The sequence below is a fragment of the Mustelus asterias genome, unplaced genomic scaffold (genome assembly GCF_964213995.1).
Source record: "Mustelus asterias unplaced genomic scaffold, sMusAst1.hap1.1 HAP1_SCAFFOLD_228, whole genome shotgun sequence".
NCBI lineage: Eukaryota > Metazoa > Chordata > Chondrichthyes > Carcharhiniformes > Triakidae > Mustelus > Mustelus asterias.
This window is the reverse complement of record NW_027590207.1, coordinates 392,301-398,946: the sequence shown is the minus strand read 5'-3', so window position 1 is coordinate 398,946 and position 6,646 is coordinate 392,301.

Genomic DNA, 6,646 nt, shown 5'->3' with positions numbered 1-6,646 from the left:
GGCTGATGTGATTCTCATCCCCATTCTCCTGCCTTCTCCCCGTAACCCTTCATCCCCTTATTAATCAAAAACCTATCTATCTCTGTCTTAAAGACACTCAATGACCTGGCCTCCACAGCCCTCTGTGGCAACGAATTCCACAGATTCACCATCCTCTGGCTGGAGAAATTCCTCCTCATCGCTGTTTTATAGGATCGTCCCTTCAGCTAAGTTTGTGCCCTCTGGTTCTAGTTTTTCCCACTAGTGGAAACACCCTCTCCACGTCCACTCTATTCAGGCATCGGAGTATCCTGTAAGTTTCAATAAGATCCCCTCTCATCCTTCAAAACTTTAACGAGTACAGACCCAGAGTCCTGAGCCGTTCCTCATACGGCTGAAGACTTCATTCCAAGGATCATTCTTGTGAAGCTCCTCTGGAACCATTCGAAGGCCATCACATCCTTCCTTCGATATGGGGCTCAAAACTGTTCACAACATTCCAAATTGGGTCTGACCAGAGCGTCAGACAGCCTCAGAAGTGCATCCCTTCTTTCGTTCTCTATGAACAGTATACTATGGCTGTATAGTGTGCACAAAACAATACTTTTCATTATATACTGACAAATCCGACAATAATAAATCAAATCAAATCAAATCAAAAAGCAGTATGCTTATTTTACCTAACACGAGACATTTCAGTTGAGATTGGTATGCACAAGCATTCACTGGATGACAAACGTCTCCTCCCAAAGACATGAGTCAGAGCTGCTGGAAATCCTGCAAGGAAGTTCACCAGTGGGAGATGTATTGTGTAAGTGTACATGCCTTCTAACCTGTCAAACTAGCAACAATGAACCGATGAAACCACTAGAAAATACTATGGATGGAGAGAGAGGGAATTAAACCCATTTTTAAAATGAGAGTAGACAATAACTCTCGTGGAAGCAATTGTATGAGAAAGGATCATATTAAGCCTTGACGTGGGCGGGAGCACAGCAAGCATTTAAAGTCACGAATGTGAATCTTAAAATTCAGCCATTGCTAGATCAGGTTGAAGGGCTAAGTGAAGTTGCATAGGACCTGACTTCACATCAGAAGCCAAAATGGGTATCGCAGGGCAAGTTTTGTGGAGATGAATAAGGCAAACTCGGATTGAGCAGCTTTGAGGTTAGCGTCATTTATGAATCGAAATTCTCTTTGCTTCAGAACCAGTCACGATGTGGAAGTGACGACCGGTGTCAATGACCGAAAATGGTTTTGGGCATGGAGTCGCATTTAAAAGTGAGCAAGTAGCAACACGATGGAAATGGTCAGAGAGTTGAAAAATCAGCGCATCAAGATCAATGAGCAATTTGATCACACGAGTGAGATGACTAATATTGCCATAGCAATATTGTTGGAGTTCAGAGAGCGCAATGATGGTGTGAATTACTTTGAAATAAGATATGGAGAGCAGAGCTTTGCATGAGATGAGCCACTGCAGATCTACAACTGTGATAATGGACATCAGATATCTCGGTCCATGTGGTGGGTAAAATGAATTGCCTTCAAACTTCGTCACAAAGGAATAACATCAAATGATCCGTGACTCTGATTTCATAAGCTTATGTCAATCAGAGGAAACAACAGGAAAATGCTCACAAAATATTTTTTTTCTGAAACGACTGGATCTACAGGTGAGGTTCTGTATTGCAGAATATTGACCCAAAGACTGCTTTCTGGATATGATTGTTTAGATCATGGGGAATGAGGAGAGTATGAGATTGAAATTCAGGGCAGTTTCACATGGAAAGTGGATATGTGCCCGCTCGAGTAATTACGTCAATGGTAAGGGAACACGGCTTGTGAGTGATATTAAAGATAATGGCGTCAGCGTTCACAATAATTAAATCACACGGCTTGATGCAATGTAACCCTTATTCCAAACATAATAACTGATCACTGGGGCTTTCCAGGAATCAGAATTGGAGAAAGTAATTGAAAGTGATTCATCAAAAACACAACCATTTGCTTGTTACTTTTTGAGGTAAGAACTCGATGATCGAATTAGACTATTGGGTGGCACAGCAGCGCAGCGTTTAGCAATGCTGCCTCACATCGCTCGGTCCCAGGTTTGATTTGCAGTTTGGTCACTGATTGTGCGAGTCTGCACGTTTTCGCTGTGTCTGCGCGAGTTTACGCTGGGTACCCCAGTTCCTCCCACAGTCTGAATGAAGTGCTGGTTTGGTGCACTTAGCAATGCTAAATTATCCCTCAGTGTACCGAAACAGGCGCTGGAGTTCGGCAACTAGGGGATTTTCACAGTAGATTATTTGCATCGTTGATGAAAGCATACTTGTGACAGTAATAAATAAACTTTAACTTTAAAAGTTTGAAACTTTAAAATTTAAATAACTCAATGGAAAGATGAACACAGATGAAACGGCGAATGACAATAATAAGAAAATTGATACAGCTAAACATGACGAACAGAAATAATAATTGTGTGAAGAGACTTACCAGGGACACCAACAATAGCTAGGATGGGAAAGTAGAAGTGCTGAATAACGATCAAGACGTAATTGACCCGAGTAGCTAATGTCATCCAAGGATCATCAGCAGAAATACGATCAAGCAAATGTGCTATATCCCGATTCATTATTGTAACATTCCAATTTACTGTTGACAGATTCTGATTCATTGTTGTCGCCTTCCAATCTATTTTCTCTGAATCTGTTATCTCCACCTGCCAGAAGCCGATGATTACTGTTGGTTTGGGTGTTAACTCTGCCAATGATACAATGGCATTGCACATTTAAATTGACCCGTATTAATAAAATAATGATAGCATCCAGTGACATAATTAGAATCCATGGAGACTGCCTTTCTTTAAAGTAATTGAACAACAGATTCAATTAACTCTATGCACCAGTCATGGTATATGTCGCAACATGGTTTAAATTGTACTTCTTCTGAATTATATGTATGACAGTCGCTGAGAGAAGGAAATGTTGAAATAGAGAATGGACAGAACAATAGTTCAATTCCACCTGAAAATCGGATAATGCCTGTTATTATCGTCCTTGGGCTCAGATGATTTTAGCATTGGTCATCTTATCATTTTATCAGAATAACCAGAGACTGCTGAAGGCTCAACAGAACATTATGTAAAGGGCATGCCCAGTACGACATGACTTTGGTTCTATGAATATATGTCACATAATTTTCTACTTTCCATAGAAACACTCAGCAGCATACTTCATTATCATTTTGAAATTAGTGAAGCAGTTGGTCTCCACAACAATCAACAATGCTATGGCTTCACAATCACAGAGAATGACATAAATATTCAGATCACGTATGGCGTTGGGGACAGTTATAGAACAAAGAGATATCGGGGTATAGGCCCACAACTCCCTGAAAATGCAGTCACAGATGGCTAGGGTGGTTAAGAAGTCATAGGCATGCTTCGTTTCTTTGGAATTTGAAATTGAACAATACATTGGTGTACATTTCTGGTCACCCAGTTGAAGAAGGAATATTATTCAAATATTATTAGTGCAGAAAAGATTTACAAGGATGCTACCGGAACTTGTTGGTTTGAGCAATAAGCAGAGAACGGACAAACTGGGACTTTATTCCCTGGAGCGTCGGAGGCTTAAAGGTGATCTTATCGAGGTCTGTAAAATAATGATGAGTACAGATGTGGTACATAATCAACATCTTTTCCGAAAAGTTTGGGAGTCGAAAACTGGACAACATAGGTTTACGTAGAAAGGGGAGAAACGCAAAAGGATCCAGAGGGGCATTTGTTTTCACACAGAGGCTGGTGAGTGTCTGGAAGGGGCTGCCAGAGGTAGTGGTAGAGGCGGATACAATGTTGTCAATTAAAAAATATTTAGACAGTGGCATGGGTAAGATGGGTAGTGAGGCATATGGGCCAAATGCGGGCAATTGGCAATGGCTCAATGGTAAAAACGGGACGGCATGGACAGGTTGGGCGGACGTTCTTGCCTCCATGCTGTAAACCTCTATTACTCTATGACTCTATTTACATTCATTGATGTGAAATCCTGCCTTGCTGCATTCACATAGACCTTTCGAATGTTCAATGGCATTGCCACGACCCATTTTGCCAATATTTTACTGGGTCTTGCCCACGCACTTGTTATCGCGCTATAACGTTTGATTTGGTCGGATTTCCCTCCTTGACTGCCGATTCACTCGAAGCAATTGCACTCCTTAACATTGTGGCCTGCAAAAAAATCCGCGATGCTCTTGATTTTGGCTGGATCAGCACTGCTATGTGATATATGGACGATGTGTCGAATAAATGATTTTATTCTTTATTTGAATTGATTTGAATTAATATTGTCACATGTATTAGCATGCTGTGAAAAGTCTTATTTCTTGCGGGATATACAGGCAAAAATGATGCTTAGTTGCAAAAGCAAACTCATTGAGCTGAGATGTAGCCCTGGTTCGTGCTAGGGTTGCTCTACTGATCTCAGTGTCATAAATTCAGTGCTGAAGTTCAGTTTAGATCATCATGGCAGTTGCATAGTTCCAGATACCTAATTCAGGAGTCACACATTGATTCTCATGAATTGTCTTCAATTAGTAAAGAACCTCAGTTTACCCATTTCAATGTCGACATCAGAGGCACTGAAATTATCGGAAATTTTTAAAAAATGATGGCTGTCTGAAGGTTTATTAATGCGACAGCCTGCCGAAAATAAAAATATTGTTAAATCGTGAAAGTACATCTCGTCAAATAGCGCTCTTGCTGAAATGCCAAAGATCATAATCAAGATCAGAAAAAAAATATTTTATTCGAAATGCATGAGTTAATGCCATGTGCTAGTGAGAATAGGCATAAGAGGGTATAGCAGAAGGAGCTTTGGCTGAAGAAATAATGCAGGTGGGATGTCATTACTTTCCAGGACTACTGTATCCGTTTCTGGGGAATCTACAAAACATGCAAGTCGGACGGATGGCACATGAACCAAAGTGGGACCACAATTCATGCGTCGAGCTTTGCTAGTGCCGCTGATGGCTGGGTGGGTGGATGGAAGAAAGAGAGAGGCAGGTTGTTGAACCGCATCCGTAAAGGGAATACAACATTGTGGTTTTGATTGTTTTTCATGCAGAGATCATACGGTAAGGCTGGTGAACTGAGGTTGTTGATTACTACATGGGGTGATGAGGTTTCTTGCGACCAAAGTTACTGTGTTCGGGCAGGAGCAGGACGAGCACCTCAATTTTCTGCACTATAGAATATGCTGGCAATGGCGGGTAGCAAAGCGGCGGTCGTGGAGGAGGTGGTAATATTCAGCAAGCTGTAAATGAGGAGCGAAGATAACACAACACGTTCCTTCATTCAGACCATTCGGCCTCACTCAGGGCCAGAAAATCCAATGGCCGACGCAAGTGTATGGACGGCCAAAAATCGAAAAAAGGCATGCTTCCGTTTCCTGAGCAGCTCTGCCGGAATTACCGATGTGTGCAGCAGCTGCAGACATTCAGCGCTCCCAACAGTCTAAGCTCAAAAACGTGTCGCAAAAGATTGCTCACCACAACCCCTGACGACACTGCAGGCCTGGAAACTCCCATTGAGGTCCAGGTTCCAAAAAGCAGTTTCGCTTTGAACAGGGAACTTTGCTCCTATGAAAGGTATACATCTCTCTTTGTATTTATGTTATTTTCATATTTCTGTTTATTAGTAAATTCTACTGTTGTTGGTAAATTAAATTGTTATTTTTAAAATATTTCAATAATTGAAAATGAGCATTACTGCAGATGTATAAATAAACAAAAGCTTTATTTATTTTAAATTTGTGCAAGTTCTCTTTGAAGTCAAAAAATCATAGGGGCAAATGTTACCCTTCCACCCGCCACGGGAATCGTGGTGGAGCATGGCAGGTCTGTCGACCTCGGTGGGATTTCCCAGTTTTGGGGCAAACTCAGCCGGAGACTCCCGCCCACAGAATGCCTTGACTGCAGGGGGAGGGCATTTGGCCCATCGTGCCTGAACGAAAAATCACTCCAACCATGCTCCACCTCCATGACCCCATGGGTTGAAGTTGCTAATGCTCAGGGGCAATTTAGCATGGACAATCAACCTAACATGCATATCTTTGGACTGTGGGAGGAAGCCTCATCAAACCTAATCAGACACAGAGAGAACGTGCAAAATCCACGCCGGCAGTCACATGTGGTCAGGCAGAATTGCTAACCACTGTGCCACCCTGTCGCCCTAAATCTGCATTGTTTTATTTTGTAAATTTTAAAATATGTATGACATGCTCATAACTGTTTGTGTGTCTTCAGATGCGAAATGTGCAGAACTTCTTATCCATGATTTGAATACCTGTATGAAACGTATCAAAGGAGAGTTCCGTTTTGGGCTGTGGAAAATTGAAATGTGTTTATCATTAGCAGTTTTTGGCTTGCTTACTTTCTTTATCATTCTCACATTTAACTGTTCTGTATGTTTCAAGAAAGCATTTGTATAATTTCATATTGAAATGTTTTTTGTGTTTTAACAAAACATTAGTCGAATTTTGAAGTTTAATGGAGAATATCTATTAACAAAAATAATGTTAGGAATCCAAAACTTTGACACCATGTTAACATTTAACTTATCAGAAATAAAGCACAGAAAGTGGATCTCTGTCTCTCTCGATTC